The following is a 20,725-nucleotide window of genomic DNA, read 5'->3' as shown; positions in this document are numbered from 1 at the left end:
GACCAGCAGTGCCGCTGCCGCCGAACCGCGTAGCGACCGGAGACTGCATTTACTGGCCGAACATACCCACATTTGTGCCTGGCAAACATTTTGGTGGAGGTACAGGGCTATTACAAATGATTGAAGCGATTTCATAAATTCACTGTAGCTCCATTCATTGACATATGGTCACGACACACTACAGATACGTAGAAAAGCTCATAAAGTTTTGTTCGGCTGAAGCCACACTTCAGGTTTCTGCCTCCAGAGCGCTCGAGAGCGCAGTGAGACAAAATGGCGACAGGAGCCGAGAAAGGGTATGTCGTGCTTGAAATGCACTCACATCAGTCAGTCATAACAGTGCAACGATACTTCAGGACGAAGGTCAACAAAGATCCACCAACTGCTAACTCCATTCGGCGATGGTATGCGCAGTTTAAAGCTTCTGGATACCTCTGTAAGGGGAAATCAACGGGTCGGCCTGCAGTGAGCGAGGAAACAGTTGAACGCGTGCGGGCAAGTTTCATGCGTGTATCTGGACATGCCGGAAAATTGGCTCATGCCACAACTGGAGACCGACAGCGCCGACTTCATCTTTCAACAGGATGGTGTTCCACCGCACTTCCATCATGATGTTCGGCATTTCTTAAACAGGAGATTGGATAAACCGATGGATCGGTCGTGGTGGAGATCATGATCAGCAATTCATGTCATGGCCTCCACGCTCTCCCGACTTAACGCCATGCGATTTCTTTCTGTGGGGTTATGTGAAAGATTCAGTGTTTAAACCTCCTCTACCAAGAAACGTGCCAGAACTGCGAGCTCGCATCAACGATGCTTTCGAACTCATTGGTGGGGACGTGCTGCGCCGAGTGTGGGAGGAACTCGATTATGGGCTTGATGTCTGCCGAATCACTAAAGGGGCACATATCGAACATTTGTGAATGCCTAAAAAAACTTTTTGAGTTTTTGTATGTCTGTGCAAAGCATTGTGAAAATATCTCAAATAATAAAGTTATTGTAGAGTTGTGAAATCGTTTCAATCATTTGTAATAACCCTGTATATTAAACTCTTCTGCCGCTATTTTCTTGCCCATAGCCGATTTCTGAAATATACCGTTATCAGACTTTTCCGTAAGCGCCGACATCAACGCTAATGAATTTACAATTTGCGTCCAGAATAGCCAGCAGCACAATTGAAAAAAAAAAATCTCTGTAATTAAAAAACAGAGATCCACTTTTCTCTGGTGCCCTTATGCGAACAAGTTTTCCATCTATGGCGCCTACACAATTGGGGATATTGCATTTAAGCCAAAATTCTTCTTCAATAAGTATGAAATCTGATTCAGTAGAAGGTGGCATCAACATGGGCAGCAGCCTTATTCTTAATATCTTCAAAACATTTTTAACAACTCTTGACATGTAAGATGGTGATGTACGATAGGAAAACGATAAAGACCGGTAACTTACGCCTGTGGCCAAGAATCTGAAACAAACGAAAACATACAGCTAATATAATTTACATTTACAGGTGATGACTGTAAGAAGAAGTGGAAATTTTTAAGGGACGGTTAGATAGCTCTGAGCGCTATGGGACTTAACATCTATGGTCATCAGTCCCCTAGAACTTAGAACTACTTAAACCTAACTAACCTAAGGACTTCACACAACACCCAGTCATGACGAGGCAGAGAAAATCCCTGACCCCGCCGGGAATCGAACCCGTGAACCCGAGCGCGGGAAGCGAGAACGCTACCGCACGACCACGAGCTGCGGACAAGGGACGGTTACCAGAGGTTCAAGAAGAAAAGCAAAATAGGAACGGGCTCTGCTGCCTCAGAAAATTCAAAAAGAAAAAGACACAAACAGCTATCGTTCCTTGACAGTGTTGAATAACACAGATCTGGAGGAACAAATATTACATTGACATCATCACAGACAACAGTACAAGAAAGCCAAGAAGACAGTGGAGATCGAACTCGTCAACTGGACCTTTCGGCATCACAGGAAGAAGATACGGCAGAAACACATACAATAGGAAATAGTGGTGAAACATCTGTGGTAACAAACGATGAACGTTATGTGCCAGCACGGAAAACAAAACGCAGTAAAGTTCGTAGTAATGATGACACAATATTACAAATGTGGACAAAAAGGGACGAAATTAGGCAAAATTGACTAAAAACGGTTATGGAACACAAAGATGATGATATTGTCTTATTTTCCCGTCACATCAGCACAGTTGTAAGGAGTTTACCTCCAGTTTATAAGGCAGAAGCCAAAATAAAAATTAGTATGATCGTGTCTGATTATGAAATAATGGCTCCACAGTGCAACACACATCAGCCAAGTGATAACAGCAGCCCTTCAGCCTCCACAACTCTCTCACAATGTCTTGGAACTGCAGCACAATCTAATAATGTATAACATTTTTTGGACTTACCTCAGCGTCCAATATAATTTTTCTTCCGCACTTATTGCGTTTCTTAGGCACTGTGGCATTATGTCATCTTTAATAAAACTGAGCACGAAATTAAACTGTCTTTTATTTAAACGAAAGTAGCTCCTGAAGATATTTTCATCACCTAACAAATGTCTTTTTATCAGTGCTGTGCAACTACCTTCTGCAGTTCTAGTTTTATATAAAGGCATCACCAGCTTTCGTCTTTTCCTGGAATGCAAAAATAAAATGTCATCATCTTCCTCTTCCAACAACAGCGCAATAACAGCGGTGGTGTTGACAGACATCTCGCCTCGCGCGGTTGTTCCCGGCAACTGCAAAAGCTTGTCTGTCGCTGCGTTCCGCAACGCACCGACTGCAGGCGGCAGCGTTGCCCTCTGTCTTCTGCAGCCGCGGTCGGTCGCTGTTGCCGTGTTCGGAATCGCTCCTTTAGGTGCCTGACTCCGTATTTCTACGAGGGCAGTTCAATAAGTAATGCAACACATTTTTTTTCTCGGCCAATTTTGGTTGAAAAAACCGGAAATTTCTTGTGGAATATTTTCAAACATTCCCGCTTCGTCTCGTATAGTTTCATTGACTTCCGACAGGTGGCAGCGCTGTACGGAGCTGTTAAAATGGCGTCTGTAACGGATGTATGTTGCAAACAACGGGCAGTGATCGAGTTTCTTTTGGCGGAAAACCAGGGCATCTCAGATATTCATAGGCGCTTGCAGAATGTCTACGGTGATCTGGCAGTGGACAAAAGCACGGTGAGTCGTTGGGCAAAGCGTGTGTCATCATCGCCGTAAGGTCAAGCAAAACTGTCTGATCTCCCGCGTGAGGGCCGGCCGTGCACAGCTGTGACTCCTGCAATGGCGGAGCGTGCGCACACACTCGTTCGAGATGATCGACGGATCACCATCAAACAACTCAGTGCTCAACTTGACATCTCTGTTGGTAGTGCTGTCACAATTGTTCACCAGTTGGGATATTCAAAGGTTTGTTCCCGCTGGGTCCCTCGTTGTCTAACCGAACACCATAAAGAGCAAAGGAGAACCATCTGTGCGGAATTGCTTGCTCGTCATGTGGCTGAGGGTGACAATTTCTTGACAAAGATTGTTACAGGCGATGAAATATGGGTTCATCACTTCGAACCTGAAACAAAACGGCAATCAATGGAGTGGCGCCACACCCACTCCCCTACCAAGAAAAAGTTTAAAGCCATACCCTCAGCCGGTAAAGTCATGGTTACAGTCTTCTGGGACGCTGAAGGGATTATTCTGTTCGATGTCCTTCCCCATGGTCAAACGATCAACTCTGAAGTGTATTGTGCTACTCTTCAGAAATTGAAGAAACGACTTCAGCGTGTTCGTAGGCACAAAAATCTGAACGAACTTCTCCTTCTTCATGACAACGCAAGACCTCACACAAGTCTTCACACCCGAGAGGACCTCACAAAACTTCAGTGGACTGTTCTTCCTCAAGCACCCTACAGCGCCGATCTCGCACCGTCGGATTTCCATATGTTTGGCCCAATGAAGGACGCAATCCGTGGGAGGCACTACGCGGATGATGAAGAAGTTATTGATGCAGTACGACGTTGGCTCCGACATCGACCAGTGGAATGGTACCGTGCAGGCATACAGGCCCTCATTTCAAGGTGGCGTAAGGCCGTAGCATTGAATGGAGATTACGTTGAAAAATAGTGTTGTGTAGCTAAAAGATTGGGGAATAACCTGGTGTATTTCAATGCTGAACAAAACAAGCCCTGTTTCAGAAAAAAAATGTGTTGCTTTACTTATTGAACTGCTCTCGTACATTTCCAGAAGGTTTTTGACACTGTACCACACACGCGGCTTGTAATGAAATCGTGTGCTTATGGAATATCGTCTCAGTTATGTGACTGGATTCGTGATTTCTTGTTCAGAGAGGTCACAGTTCGTAGTAACTGAGGGAAAGTCATCGAGTAAAACAGAAGTGTTTTGTGGCGTTCCCCAAGGTAGTGTTATAGGCCCTTTGCTGTTCCTTATCTATATAAACGATTTGGGAGACAACCTGAGCAGCCGTCTTAGATTGTTTGCAGATATCTGTATGGTGCGAAAATTGGCAATTGACCAAAAATAACGAAAAGTGTGATGTCATTCACATGAGTGCTAAAAGGAATCCGTTAAACTTCGGTAACACGATAAATCAGTCAAATACAAAGGCCGTGAATTCATTTAATTACCTAGGAATTTCAATTAGGAACAACTTAAATTGGAAGGAACTTACAGAAAATGTTGTGGGGAATGCTAACGAAAGACTGCGTTTTATTGGCAAGACACTTAGAAAATGTGTCTACTCTTGCCCATCCTCTCTTAGTTAATGCTGCGCAGTGTGCGATCCTTACCAAATAGGATTGACGGAGTACTTCGAGAAAGTTCAAAGAAGGGCAGTACATTTTGTATTATCACGAAATGACACCGGATTTGGGGAAGTTATTAACACGTTGAGACGGAATCTTTTCACGAAGTTTTCTCCTCCGAATGCGAAAATATTTTGTTGAAGTCGACCTACAGATGGTAAACGATTATCTTAATAGAATAAGGGAAATCAGACCTCTTACAGAAAGATATAGGTGTTCGTCTTTTCTGTGCGCTGTACGAGATTGGAACAATAGAGAATTGTGAAGGTGGTTCGATGAACCCTCTGCCAGGCACTTAAATGTGATTTGCAGAGTATCCATTTAGATGTAGATGTAGATTTTTAAAACAGAAAACGATGTTCGTGTAAAACATTCAGACACCGCTCTTCACATGCGCATTCTGAGTGCAACCGTAGCGTTCATTATACGTAATACTGTTCGAAAGACCACCCTGCCGTTACCGCGCCTTTTACTGCTTCTTCAGCATGAAAACAACAACAACGTCGCTTCCACACCTGAGTCTGCCTCCACTGTCGTGACACAAAAATGGTTCAAATGGCTCTGATCACTATGGGACTTAACATCTGAGGTCATCAGTCCCCTAGAACTTAGAACTACTTAAACCTAACTAACCTAAGGACATCGCACACATCCATGACAGAGACAGGATTCGAACCTACGACCGTAGCGGTCGCGTGGTTCCAGACTGAAGCGCCTGGTACCGCTCGGCCACACCGGCTGGCGTCGTGACACATTTAATCGCCATCAACGCTTCTGCTAAATGTGTAAAAAGATTCAGCGTGGCTGTTAATGTTACTGATACCGATGGGGAGGCTCAAATTTGTATTGTCGCACTTAGAAATATGTTTTAGGTTGAACAGGATCTTCTTTTTCTGGTTCAAAAGCTTGTTTCCTAATTTGTGCGCAACTTAGTTTCTTCGCCCCGCTCAAAGTGCTGGACAAACAACTTAAACAAAAGAAAAATGCTCTATATTCGTAAACGGCTAAACCGGTGCACGGTGCACAATAGAAGTTACAGGTTGTTTACCTACCGGCTTCCATGGACAACAAAAATTAGATTTTCAATGTTTCACATAAATATATTGACCGAATTAAAAAATTTAAAATACTGTCGTAATATACTAAGAGGTAGAATCTTATGTTAACGTTTTAACACAGCAAGGAAAGCATTAAATTTACAAACCGTGTTGAGGCCTTGAAGGAACGCAACTCACGATCGGCAAAGTACCCAGACTATATTGATCCAGTATCTGGGAATGAGAGTAAAACAGAAGTAATATGCGGCGTTCCCCAAGGAAGTGTTATAGGCCCTCTGTTGTTCCTGATCTATATTAACGACATAGGAGACAATCTGAGTAGCCGTCTTAGATTGTTTGCAGATGATGCTGTCATTTACCGTCTTGTAAAGTCATCAGATGATCAAAACGACTTGCAAAATGATTTAGATAAGATATTTGTATGGTGCGAAAAGTGGCAATTGACCCTGAATAAAGAAAAGTGTGAAGTTATTCACATGAGTACTAAAAGAAATCAGCTAAATTTCGATTACGCTAGAAGTCACACAAATATGAAGGCTGTTAATTCAACTAAATACTTAGGGATTGCAATTACAAATAACGTAAATTGTAACGATCACATAGATAATATTGTGGGTAGAGCAAACCAAAGACTGTGATTCATTGGCAGAACACTTAGAAGGTGAGGTCTACTAAAGAGGCTGCTTACACCACGCTTGTACGCCCTATTCTGGAGTATTGCTGTGCGGTGTGGGATCCGCATCAGGTGGGACTGACGAATAACATCGAAAAAGTACAAAGAAGGGCAGCTCGATTTGCATTATCGCGAAATAAGGGAGATAGTGTCACAGACATGATACGTGAATTGGAGTGGCAATCATTAAAACAAAGGCGTTTTTCGTTGTGACGGGATCTTCTCATGAAATTTCAATCACCAGTTTTCTCCTCCGATTGCGAAAACATTCTGTTGACACCCACCTACATAGGGAGAAATGATCATTACGATAAAATAAGAGAAATCAGGGCTCTTACAGAAAAATTTAAGTGCTCGTTTTTCCCTCGAGCCATTCGAGAGTGGAACGGTAGAGAGACAGCTTGAAGGTGTTTCATTGAACCCTCTGCCAGGCACTTTACTGTGAATAGCAGACTAATCACGTAGATGTAGATGTAGAACTTAGCGATTTACAGCAAATTTTACACATAATTTCAGACCTTTACGAAACCGATTCAAACTGTCCCTTCGCCACACACAATATGATGGATGTAAAAAAAGTTTAGCGTTTATTACATTTTTCACCGTTCACGCAGTAAAACTCGAGCATCGTTATGACGTTTTTATTTACAGCTTATGTGCTACTACCTTTATTCGCACCATATTCTGCGGACAGTATCCACGTATATCACTCAATAAACAAACACCCTCCGAATAGGCCTCGAACACCCAATGGTACCGACAGGCCGGCATGTCATCCTCAGGCCTTGGGCGTTACCGGTTTCGGATACGGAGGGGCATGTGGTATGTTGTCAGCATATCACTCTCCCGGCCGTTGCCAGTTTTCGTAACCGGTGCCCTTAGTTCGCAGTCAAGTAACTCCTCAACTGGCCCGACAAGTCCCAAGTGCACCCACTTGTTAACAGCACTCGGCAGAGCCAGACGGTGACCCATCCATTATATCTGCAATTGTAGAACAAAAGCAATTGTAGAACAAAAGCAAACTGGTGCTTTTCATTTATTATTATATCTGCAAAACTATGTCACTGTATGATAGAAAGTTCAGGAGATACGAAGCCAGAAACACTGAGGTGCGTGAGAAACTAGCTTTTCATTGAGACGAAGCGCAAAATACCTAGACTACACTCATTCCGCGTTTGGTAATGAGAGCACTAAACGATTTCCAACAAATATTAAACCTAATTTCTAAACTTTTCTAAACTTTTTCTCGCTTACAGGCTGAAAGTGAATTATTTAACACACTAACTCAGTTGTAAAGTAATCAGACGTTTGAAGGCGTTTTATTCGTGGGAGTTCGAGTCTTTAAAGAATAAGGGTTGGGAAGTTTGCTAGTAATAGTTAACACGCTGAATAATGACAACTGCCCGCATCTCATGGTCGTGCGGTAGCGTTCTCGCTTCCCACGCCCGGGTTCCCGGGTTCGATTCCCGGCGGGGTCAGGGATTTTCTCTGCCTCGTGATGGCTGGGTGTTGTGTGCTGTCCTTAGGTTAGTTAGGTTTAAGTAGTTCTAAGTTCTAGGGGACTGATGACCATAGATGTTAAGTCCCATAGTGCTCAGAGCCATTTGAACCATTTGAGCCAATAATGACAACTCGCAACCAAAGCAGTGCGAACTTATACACGAATTGATGCGAAACACAACTGCAGAAAAGCTGCGACTATCTTTGCTATCTGTCACCTTCTAATTGAACTCAACAATTAATAAATCGCTACGCTGGCTGGTTGGTTGACTTGGGGGAGGGGACCAAAGAGGGAGTCATCGGTACCACCGGACTAGGGAAGGAAGTCGGCCGTGCCCTTTCAAAGGAACCATCCCGGCATTTGCCTGAAGCGATTCAGGGAAATCACGGAAGACCTAAACCAGGATAGCCGGCGTGGGTTTGAACTATCGTCCTCCCGAATACGAGTCCAGTGTGCTAACCTCTTCGCCACCTCGCTTGGTCACTACGCTGTCGACAGTGCTCCGGGTTACTTGTTTGTTTCCCATGTTTTCAAATTACATGGATTTTATTGTGTGTGTGTGTGTGTGTCGAGGACACTCAACAACTGCTTTCCTCTAGGTGCTCTGTGCCTAGCTCTACCCTTCTAGGCCTGGGGCTAGGGGACGTCCATTAATTACGTGAGGCGCTTCGGTGGGAGGGAGTGAGGGTCGAGCCGCATTTCACCCAAATTCACGTGGCGGAGAGGGGACGTCTCACCAAACGTCATGTAATTTTTTTCTCGTAAGAAATAGTGTAAATTACAATGAAATGAACACTCTTATCTGCTTACAGGCGTTGACATACGCCAACGGGGACAGATGAAAATGCGTGCCCCGACCGGGACTCGAACCCGGGATCTCCTGCTTACATGGCAGACGCTCTGTCCATCTGAGCCACCGAGGGGACAGACGATAGCGCGACTGCAGGGATTTATCTCTGGCACGCTTCCCGCGAAACCCACATTCTCAACGTATTGTCCCGCACTACATTCACAGTGCCCCCGCCCATTATACTCATTACTCGCGGCGCGTTGCCGATTCCCGTAAGAGTTCGGGAACAGATGAAGAAGATGGTCAAGTGGCCGGTGAGCCTTAACTATATACATACTAAGATGGTATCTGTTCTTTCGGACATGTCCGAAAGAACAGATACCATCTTAGTATATAAATAGTATAAAATTGCGAAAAAACTGGGTTACATTAAATAAAACTTTTTTCTACACTAAAATACGGGTTCATCGTACACAATAGACTTATCGCGTTTATGCGAACGCACAAAGTAGCCCAGTAACGCCTCGATTTATTAGCCGCCATGGGCCAGCCAAATGCGCTACTCGGAGAACGCTGCAGCGTACGAGCCGGGGTTGCAGCGGCGTGCGGACAGGTCCACGACCTGTTGTGTTTATGTTGTTTTAGGTTGTGAAATGCGATGGCTGGGACTGCTGCAGTCCATGTCGGAATGCTCTGCATACGATTCTTCACTATTTTCTGCCATTTGCATACTCTGTCATTCAGGTTGATGGGCATGCGACGGTCCCTGAAGAGCATGACAAAAAATCATTTGCTCCCTTTTCGATTCGCCACTTCCTACCGTTTCAAACTCTGCACGCCTTCAACAGCGTGCCTTATGACCTATACCGCCCAGGTGTAGGTGGTTATCTAGAAAACAGATGCTACAGTTCATACAGTATCTACAGGGTGTTTCAAAAATAACCGGTATATTTGAAACGGCAATAAAAACTAAACGAGCAGCGATAGAAATACACCGTTTGTTGCAATATGCTTGGGACAACAGTACATTTTCAGGCGGACAAACTTTCGAAATTACAGTAGTTACAATTTTCAACAACAGATGGCGCTGCAAGTGATGTGAAAGATATAGAAGACAACGCAGTCTGTGGGTGCGCCATTCTGTACGTCGTCTTTCTGCTGTAAGCGTGTGCTGTTCACAACGTGTAAGTGTGCTGTAGACAACATGGTTTATTCCTTAGAACAGAGGATTTTTCTGGTGTTGGAATTCCACCGCCTAGAACACAGTGTTGTTGCAACAAGACGAAGTTTTCAACGGAGGTTTAATGTAACCAAAGGACCGACAAGCGATACAATAAAGGATTTGTTTGAAAAATTTCAACGGACTGGGAACGTGACGGATGAACGTGCTGGAAAGGTAGGGCGACCGCGTACGGCAACCACAGAGGGCAACGTGCAGCTAGTGCAGCAGGTGATCCAACAGCGGCCTCGGGTTTCCGTTCGCCGTGTTGCAGCTCCGGTCCAAATGACGCCAACGTCCACGTATCGTCTCATGCGCCAGAGTTTATACCTCTATCCATACAAAATTCAAACGCGGCAATCCCTCAGCGCCGCTACCATTGCTGCACGAGAGACATTCGCTAACGATATAGTGCACAGGATTGGTGACGGCGATATGCATGTGGGCAGCATTTGGTTTACTGACGAAGCTTATTTTTACCTGGACGGCTTCGTCAATAAACAGAACTGGCGCATATGGGGAACCGAAAAGCCCCATGTTGCAGTCCCATCGTCCCTGCATCCTCAAAAAGTACTGGTCTGGGCCGCCATTTATTCCAAAGGAATCATTGGCCCATTTTTCAGATCCGAAACGATTACTGCATCACGCTATCTGGACATTCTTCGTGAATCTGTGACGGTACAAACTGCCCTAGACGACACTGCGAACACCTCGTGGTTTATGCAAGATGGTGCCCGGCCACATCGCACGGCCGACGTCTTTAATTTCCTGAATGAATATTTCGATGATGGTGTGATTGCTTTGGGCTATCCGAAACATACAGGAGGAGGCGTGGATTGGCCTCCCTATTAGCCAGACATGAACCCCTATGACTTCTTTCTGTGGGGACACTTGAAAGACCAGGTGTACCGCCAGAATTTAGAAACAACTGAACAGCTGAAGCAGTACATCTCATCTGCATGTGAAGCCATTCCGCCAGACACGTTGTCAAAGGTTTCGGGTAATTTCATTCAGAGACTACGCCATATTATTGCTACGCATGGTGGATATGTGGAAAATATCGTACTATAGAGTTTCCCAGACCGCAGCGCCATCTGTTGTTGACAATTGTAACTACTGTAATTTCGAAAGTTTGTCTGCCTGAAAATGTACTGTTGTCCCAAGCATATTGCAAGAAACGGTGTATTTCTATCGCTGCTCGTTTAGTTTGTATTGCCGTTTCAAATATACCGGTCATTTTTGAAACACCCTGTACTTTTCCTCCATTACAACAGCTACAGAGTACCGGCGTATGGTTCACAGTTCACCAGCTGCACCACTGTGCGAAGTTCGACCCTCACGGGTTGTCACACGTCTGGATACTGAGTTTCCGTGTGCAAGCGACGACAGTTTAGAGCGGCTAAACCAGAACGAGGCTGAAGGAGCAGATGATTTTACTGAAAATCACATAGATATGTTAGTTCCAGCAGTCACTCCCCCTGGACTGAATTAGAATCAGTATTCTTCTACGAATATTAGTTGCTCCTTTTATTTAAGTACAGGATGTTTCTAAATGAATATCAGGGTTTTAACGCTTTAGACTATTTATTAAATTAAACTTACAGTTATAAATATACATCAAATGAAAGAGCAACTCAAATAGTTTTACCAAGAACCTTATAAATGTCCAATGTGAGCACCATTTGTCACACGGCACACATCAAGTCTATAGCCGAGTTCTTCCCAAACGTTCATACGTTTGTCTTCAGTGATTGTAGCAACAGCTGCTTCAGTCCTGTTTCTTAATTCAGGGAGGTGTGCTGGTAACCGAGGCACGTACCCACGATCCTTGATGAAGCCCCAAAGGAAAAAAATCGCATGGCGTTAGGTCGGGTGAACGTGGAGGCCATGTAAAGCAAGCCCTGTCATTGGGCCCCTTGCGGCCTATCCAGTGCTTGGACTATAGACTTGAGGTGTGCCGTGTGACAAATGGTGCTCACATTGAACATTTACAAGGGTCTTGGTAAAACTGTTTGAGTTGCTCTTTCATTTGACATACCATTTATAACTGTAAGTTTAATGTAATAAATATTACAAAACGTTAAAACCCCGATATTCATTTATAAGCACCCTGTAATTTTATTGTTTGATTTTCTCGCTGTGATTCTCGGACGTTCTGCCTTAAATATTAGTCTTCACCAGTTTTAAATAAAAATAATTGTGGTGTGCGTACTGTAAGACCTTCGGTACACACACCATCAGTTTAGTTGACTTGTCGCTCTAACGAAGTAGGCGAGTGTCAGCAATATGTCTCGTGGTCTTATCGTGGCGTGTTTATTTTCTGCCGTTAGGTCAGATGATAGAAATGCCACTTGCACGCTTAGAGTAGCAGATTGACGGTGATCAACTTTAAACAGAACTTGATTAATTTTCACACACATTTATTAAAATAATAAAATTCATAGATATTACGTAACTTGATTCTGGATGCTGTTTACAATTGACAATCTGAAGTCCTTTGGTCTTGGTACATTAATCTTATTCTCACATATGTCTGATACTTGACAAAGTGTCTGTACATTTCTCTTCATGGATATGTACCGAAATATGATAATCTTATTAGGTGCAGACTGAAACTTGACTATAGACTGTTACAGACAAATGCAGACTAATGCAGACTGACTATTCAGAGGTCTGTACACTCGTTATAATACTTTGCGCGTTCAGGTATCACTGCGCGAGTGTGATCCGCGAGGAGAAAAGGTTCTACGTTAGCAACAATCTCATTGGCTGCATTCCCTATTAATACACGGATCGGCGGAAGCAGAATTTGGTCCGCCTCTAAGACAGCGCCATCTCGTAGTGCGGAGACGGACGGGCGCTGCACTTGCGCTGTTGTGCTTAGCGGGGCGCGCTCTATTGGGAAAGTTGTGTACGCGCTGACCACGCAGCACTATGTACACAACAATAATCAAGCAAATTACATTTTTTAGATAAATCCATCTCAGTTATGCAATGATTAACGTATATACGCTAAACATATTTATTTTGAAGAATCTTACGTGAGACTAGGGGGGGAGAGAGGAGTCGAGTGAAATCTCACGACATCTCACCAAGGTGGGAGGCGGGGTCGAAATAACGCCAAAATAATCTCACGTAATTAATTGACCCCTCCCCCCCCCGCCCCACGTGTAGATCTAGTTTTGACCAGTAAGTGTTACGTAACTGTCTTCGAAAATTTGCTGTGTGTTCTGTACGCTCATAGGTAGGGGCGTGACACTGGGACACGCACCTTCGCCGAGCCAGAGTACTGTATACGGAGAGACACACCACGCCCAGGGGTTGCTGATGGATCCGTAATGGAGTGTGTCTGCTACCCGCGCAGCGCACCTGGAGACGCAAATGGGATATGCGGCGCCAGCTGCCACTGTTCCTCTAAGGACTGCCTCAGAGCTGTGTCGGGTCTGGTGGCGCGGCCCAAACAAGGTGATGTGTGTTCATTATAAGAGGCGTACGTTTCCTGCGCTGCTGATCTTGCAGATAAGAACAACTATTTCTCGTATTCTGGAACAAAAAATGTTTCATCTAATTTTTTTGGGCGTCTTTATTGATCTGATAGTAAAATAAATAACAGCAGCATACAAAAACAACTAACATCCATCAGTAGTGGAGAGGTACTGGATCCGATAAGATACTCGTGTGATTCTACGTAGATTATGCGAAAGACGTAGCTTCTCTTCTGGCAAATAGTTTGTTGCAGTTCGCTGAAGTATCTAAGGGAATCTAATGGCTAAAAGAAAAGGAAGTCACTGCCGTATTCAGAAAGATCGTCGTTCAGATGCACACAATTATACGCCTGTGTCGTTGGCGTCGACCTGTTGTAGAACTAAAAAATAAGTTTCATGCGTATGAATAACGACGTTTCAATCGCGCGTCCGGCCATCCTGATTTAGGTTTTCCGTGATTTCCCTAAATCGTTCCAGGCAAATGCCGGGATGGTTCCTTTGAAAGGCCACGGACGACTTCCTTCCCCATCCTTCCCTAATCCGATGAGACCGATGACGTCGCTGTTTGGTCTCTTCCCTCAAACAATCCGATCCAATAATGACGTTTTTGGAGTACGAAAATCTGCTACATAAAAATCAACAAGCATTCTGTAAAGAGGACCTTGCAAAACTCAGCTCCCACTGTTAGTCCATGAAGTACAGAGCGCAGTAGACAATGACGCCACGTTGATGCGTGTTCCTTCTCTTCAGAAAGACATTCGATGCCATTTCGCACTGCCATTTAAGGAATAATATACGAGCATGCCGAGTATCGGAACAGATTTGTGAGTGGGTTCAGGACTTTTCAGTCAGACAGAGCTCAAAAATGGTTCAAATGGCTCTGAGCGCTATGGGACTTAACATCTGAGGTCATCAGTCCCCTAGAACTTAGAACTACTTAAACCTAACTAACCTAAGGACATCACACACATCCATGCCCGAGGCAAGATTCGAACCTGCGACCGTAGCAGTCGCGCGGTTCCGGACCGAAGCGCCTAGAACCGCTCGGCCACCGCGGCCGGCCAGACAGAGCTCAACAAAATGTTATTAACGGGACAATATTGACAAAGCGAAAGGCAATTTCGGGAGAACTAAAGTTTTTAGCCACGAGTCCGTAGAAAGTTGTGTAGGTGACGTACAGTATTCGTATAACTGGTCGTGCATCCCCACCCGAGACTTCTCTATTTAAGTTAACCCTTTCCTGGATTACCTTAATGAATCAGCGTGTAGGTAACTTCCTGGCAGATTAAAACTGTGTGCCGGACCGAGACTCGAACTCGCGATCTTTGGCTTTCGTGGGCAAGTGCTCTACCATCTGAGCTACCCAAGCACGACTCACGTCCTGACAGCAGCTCTCGCAGGAGAGCTGCTGTGTCGTTTGGAAGGTAGGAGACGAGGTACTGCTGGAAGTAAAGCTGTGAGGACGGGGCGCGAGTCGTGCTTGGGTAGCTCAGATGGTGGAGCACTTGCCCGCGAAAGTCAAAGGTCCCGAGTTGGAGTCTCGGTCCGGCACACAGTTTTAATCTGCCAGGGAGTTTCATATCAGCGCACACTCCGCTGCAGAGTGAAAATCTCACTCTGGAATCTACGTGTACCATTTTCTCCTGACTGTTTTCTGTGGATTTGTCGCAGATGTCTCTCGGTGTGCTTGTTGCAGCACATTAGTTTCTGTGCTTACAGGTGAACGTGCGGGTAGCAAATTTACTTGCAAATAAATCCCGGGTGCCATTACGATGCAGTAATTAGCGAACGCTGTAAAATAGTCGGTATTCACTACTCCAGAGAGAGGCACTCCGCAATCGATAAGTCGCGCTCGAAACACTTACCAGGAAAGTACTTGGGCTCGAGCAAACACAAATACACCAAAATCGTGTGAGAAATAATAAGGTCTCTTATTGCACTAGTGATACTCCAGCATCTGCAAAACTCTGCAGTCGTCCGTTAGAGGCCTCTGCGTATGCCATGCCGCGTTGCAAACTGACCTGGCGGTACGCCAGTCGGGACCAGTAAGGACGGTGCAGTGTGCCTCTGAAGTTGCGTTTTGTGACATTATTTGTGTATTGAAGCGTCAGATGGCTCGGCGATTGGTAATCAATCCTGCTAATGTATTGCGATTGCTTGAGATGAAGTTACGAAGAACCCTTCTTCGTGAAGATGGTATTGGTATAGAAGATGAATCATTCGCATGTTTTCTGGTATCTATTATAGTGCAGAAATATGAGCATAAATTAGAAACAGGTACTGTTGTAACACTAACACATAATGATGATGATAGGGATGATAATGACGAACAACTCATAGCAAACGGTAGTGCTACGGCAAGTGCGGGAAGAGGCGATGGAAGCAGTGACAGTGAATACCAACCGTCTCCCAAGAAGAAGGTTAAAGTTGCAAGTATCATCACGGCGTTTGATGACAACTCACTGGAGAACATGTACGATGATTGTTACGTAAGAGATTTCGACACATACGACAAGCTTCTGAAAAGATACCCTTAACGGTTAAAGGCGCTACAGTCTGGAACCGCACGACCGCTACGGTCGCAGGTTCGAATCCTGCCTCGGGCATGGATGTGTGTGATGTCCTTAGGTTAGTTAGGTTTAAGTAGTTCTAAGTTCTAGGGGACTTATGACCACAGCAGTTGAGTCCCATAGTGCTCAGAGCCATTTTTTTTGATACCCTAAACTGAAGTCTGAAAGCAATATTAAAAACATACTGGATTACGTGGCAAAGAAAAGAGAAGGAAATACAGTTTTCAAAGGAAATCGTACACTGCTGTCCAAGACCATCAAGGAGCGTGTAATGGCGAAATTCGATGAAGCGCGAGAATGCGGTTCCGCCGTTCATTATTGGCATTTACAACATTCGGCATTGGAAGTAGCCAGAAATCTCAGGTGTACAAACTTTACAGCTTCACTAGGATTTATTACTAATTTGAAAAAGGAGTTTAGGATAACATCACGCCGTATCACTATGCTCCAAGCACGAAAAGATAAGGATGACGAAGAAGAGCTGATTGAAAGAGCTCAAATGTTTGTTGCTGACGTCATTGAGCATATCACGAGAGAAAACATCGACATTAGTTCTGTGTGGAACTGTGATCAGAGTCAGTTCAACTATGAACTTTCTTGTGACAGAACACTATCCATGAAAGGGGAGAGAAACACTGTCGCGATGTTGCAATCATTTAACTGGGCAACACATAGTTACACGATCGATGTTGCTATATCAATGGACGGACGATTGGCAGACAAACTCTATATTTGCTTCCAAGAATCCAGTGGAGAGTTTGGACCCCGCGTGTCAAGGGAAATAGAAACGCGGTGTCCTCGAAATGTCGTCGTCGATTCAAGTGTGAGTGGGAAGATGACGAAACAACATCTGAAGACGTTTTTTCTGTCAGTTTTGAATCCATATTTGTCGAGAAAGTCATTAGTACTTTGTGACTCCTGGTCTGGACATAAGGATGAACGTGTAATACTGGAAGCATCTGGCGGAAAACATGTACATTTAAAAATCGTTCTGCCTAAAACTACAAAATATGCACAACATCTGGATGTGTATTTCTTCAGGCAATATAAAATATATGCCAAGAGAATAACAGACTTCATTAAACTACGTTGCAGTAATATGCAGCCGAAATTGCACGACGGATGCTTTATCATGTGCATTCTGTCACTTACAATCAGTTATGTGCGGGAGTATACAGACCAATGCTTCGTTACGCGTGGCAGAACGCTGGCTACGATATTGGTGAACCAGTGAACAACTTCAAAAGTGTCATTGACGTGGCGTTCAACACTGATATTATAGAATGTGCAAATACGCCATGCGATCAACTTGCATTTCTTCACTGTGCGTTTTGCAGTCATTCGTATTGCTCGGAGCATTTTATTGACGTTCCGCATTTACATTTATTGTTAAGATTGCTGCATTGCGTATGGCGTCTACAATTACATCTACAGTGATATCTAGAGCATGACCGCAGAGTTTTGCAGAAAAACGACACCCACCAGCACATTCAGAGGTACATAATGGTCCTGTAACCAAACGTTCATACAGATCTGTTTGTTCGAGCCCATGTACTTTCCTGGTTAGTAGCGCAGCAGCTGTAGGTGTCGACAGTACGAAGTATACCGAGGCCCGCCAGGGGCCGCAGCTGCCAAGCCTTGGGCATCACGTGTGTGGATAGCGACTGGTCGATGACTTGTTAAATAACGGAGCACTGGGCTACTTCGGATAGTTCTCATTGCGCCGAGTCGTGTACCGCTACTGCTTCGCCTACAAGCTGGAGAGGTCGTCCGTCGTCTCCGAGACGTGGGCTCCGTAGGCATCGTAGGCCAGCTCTGGACTCTACGTAGGCATCACTCGTGTCAGAGGCACAGTCACACTACATTAATATTTTAGATTACTTGTAATATTAGTCATCGACCCATTACAACAAGAAGGAATACTTAACTATTTCTTTATACACTCCTGGAAATGGAAAAAAGAACACATTGACACCGGTGTGTCAGACCCACCATACTTGCTCCGGACACTGCGAGAGGGCTGTACAAGCAATGATCACACGCACGGCACAGCGGACACACCAGGAACCGCGGTGTTGGCCGTCGAATGGCGCTAGCTGCGCAGCATTTGTGCACCGCCGCCGTCAGTGTCAGCCAGTTTGCCGTGGCATACGGAGCTCCATCGCAGTCTTTAACACTGGTAGCATGCCGCGACAGCGTGGACGTGAACCGTATGTGCAGTTGACGGACTTTGAGCGAGGGCGTATAGTGGGCATGTGGGAGGCCGGGTGGACGTACCGCCGAATTGCTCAACACGTGGGGCGTGAGGTCTCCACAGTACATCGATGTTGTCGCCAGTGGTCGGCGGAAGGTGCACGTGCCCGTCGACCTGGGACCGGACCGCAGCGACGCACGGATGCACGCCAAGACCGTAGGATCCTACGCAGTGCCGTAGGGGACCGCACCGCCACTTCCCAGCAAATTAGGGACACTGTTGCTCCTGGGGTATCGGCGAGGACCATTCGCAACCGTCTCCATGAAGCTGGGCTACGGTCCCGCACACCGTTAGGCCGTCTTCCGCTCACGCCCCAACATCGTGCAGCCCGCCTCCAGTGGTGTCGCGACAGGCGTGAATGGAGGGACGAATGGAGACGTGTCGTCTTCAGCGATGAGAGTCGCTTCTGCCTTGGTGCCAATGATGGTCGTATGCGTGTTTGGCGCCGTGCAGGTGAGCGCCACAATCAGGACTGCATACGACCGAGGCACACAGAGCCAACACCCGGCATCATGGTGTGGGGAGCGATCTCCTACACTGGCCGTACACCACTGGTGATCGTCGAGGGGACACTGACTAGTGCACGGTACATCCAAACCGTCATCGAACCCATCGTTCTACCATTCCTAGACCGGCAAGGGAACTTGCTGTTCCAACAGGACAATGCACGTCCGCATGTATCCCGTGCCACCCAACGTGCTCTAGAAGGTGTAAGTCAACTACCCTGGCCAGCAAGATCTCCGGATCTGTCCCCCATTGAGCATGTTTGGGACTGGATGAAGCGTCGTCTCACGCGGTCTGCACGTCCAGCACGAACACTGGTCCAACTGAGGCGCCAGGTGGAAATGGCATGGCAAGCCGTTCCACAGGACTACATCCAGCATCTCTACGATCGTCTCCATGGGAGAATAGCAGCCTGCATTGCTGCGAAAGGTGGATATACACTGTACTAGTGCCGACATTGTGCACGCTCTGTTGCCTGTGTCTATGTGCCTGTGGTTCTGTCAGTGTGATCATGTGATGTATCTGACCCCAGGAATGTGTCAATAAAGTTTCACGTGTTCTTATTTCAATTTCCAGGAGTGTATTTCATAAATATCGTTTTATTACTAACTGCTGGGAATCTTTATGATTTAAGATAACCTACGCTGTTCTCCTGCATTCCCAACAGTAGTTACAGTTCATAGTCTAAAGCGATTCATCTCAGAAAGTTAATAAAATTCGATAGCATGGTGAAACCGACTATGAACCAAGCACACCCTCTGAATAAGACCTATCGCCTACTGGAGAGTATGACGCGCCACCGAAATCCCTTGGATATTTCGTAAAACTTCGTAGCTAGTCGTAACAATATTCATCTGTCTACTGACTTAATTAATGTATTGCATAGTGGTATTGTCGCATCAAAGCTCTGGTGATATGTGGGCTTCTCCTGATATTTGCTACGCCAAAAGTGGGCTTATGCAACTAATATTTAATGAAAAAAATTCCGAGTTTCGCGCCGGAATGCCTGTGGTTCCCCTAGATATCAGTCGTCAAACAAGATCTTTTCTCACGGCTTGCGTACCTCGGACCACTCCATTCGTCGCCAGTGCCCATGTGCAATGTAACAACTGCCGTAGCTTCTCTGTCGATACCACCAAACGCTGCAGCGCTGCTTAAGATAGCGAATTACTTTTGCTAACTGCAGAATCCAAGAAAATGTAAAATTTAGAAAATAAAATGTCGTCCAAAACAAGAGTAACGTCACAACGGCTACTGCTTACGATATAAGCGATTTATTGGAAAATGTCATAAGCTACTAAGGGCTGCTTGCAGACGATCCAGTTGTCAATAAGAAGGGACCAACGCGGAAAAATTGTAATGAAATGCACGAGGGCATGCGGAAGATCGATAACTGCCTCAGGACTGGCAGTTAACCGTGAAAGTAAATAAATCTAACGTTATGCGCTTAAACCGTTAAGAAATTCACTGTTCTTCTATTAACACTATTGGCGACGAATCACTGGACATATTAAATACTATAAAACGCTCAGGGTAACCATCTGGAGCGATGCAAAGTGGAATAAACACATGAAACATACTGTATGAAAAGCAGATGCCAGCCAGCGATTCATTGGAAGAATCCTAAAGAAATGTAATTCATTACAAAACACTTGTTCGACGCATTCTAGCATATTGCTCATCAGTATGGGGCGCTTAAGAGGTTAGATTAAGAGATGGCAGAGAAGATCCAACAAAGGGCGTGGCATATACACTCCTGGAAATTGAAATAAGAACACCGTGAATTCATTGTCCCAGGAAGGGGAAACTTTATTGACACATTCCTGGGGTCAGATACATCACATGATC

General features: G+C 45.2%; 1 protein-coding gene and 1 non-coding gene across 2 annotated transcripts in view; both read right to left on the bottom strand.

The window, feature by feature from the left end:
- LOC126095046 (eye-specific diacylglycerol kinase) overlaps positions 1-20,725 on the bottom strand; it is a 1,048,134-nt gene that overhangs the window by 975,813 nt on the left and 51,596 nt on the right. The window lies entirely within an intron of this gene.
- Positions 8,905-8,978, bottom strand: Trnat-ugu (transfer RNA threonine (anticodon UGU)). Its single transcript has one exon. It is a non-coding gene; the product is annotated as a tRNA-Thr (tRNA).

This window comes from Schistocerca cancellata, chromosome 8, assembly GCF_023864275.1.
Source record: "Schistocerca cancellata isolate TAMUIC-IGC-003103 chromosome 8, iqSchCanc2.1, whole genome shotgun sequence".
Classification (NCBI taxonomy): domain Eukaryota; kingdom Metazoa; phylum Arthropoda; class Insecta; order Orthoptera; family Acrididae; genus Schistocerca; species Schistocerca cancellata.
The sequence above is the reverse complement of the archived record's forward strand: the minus strand, read 5'-3'. Positions and strand labels throughout refer to the sequence as shown.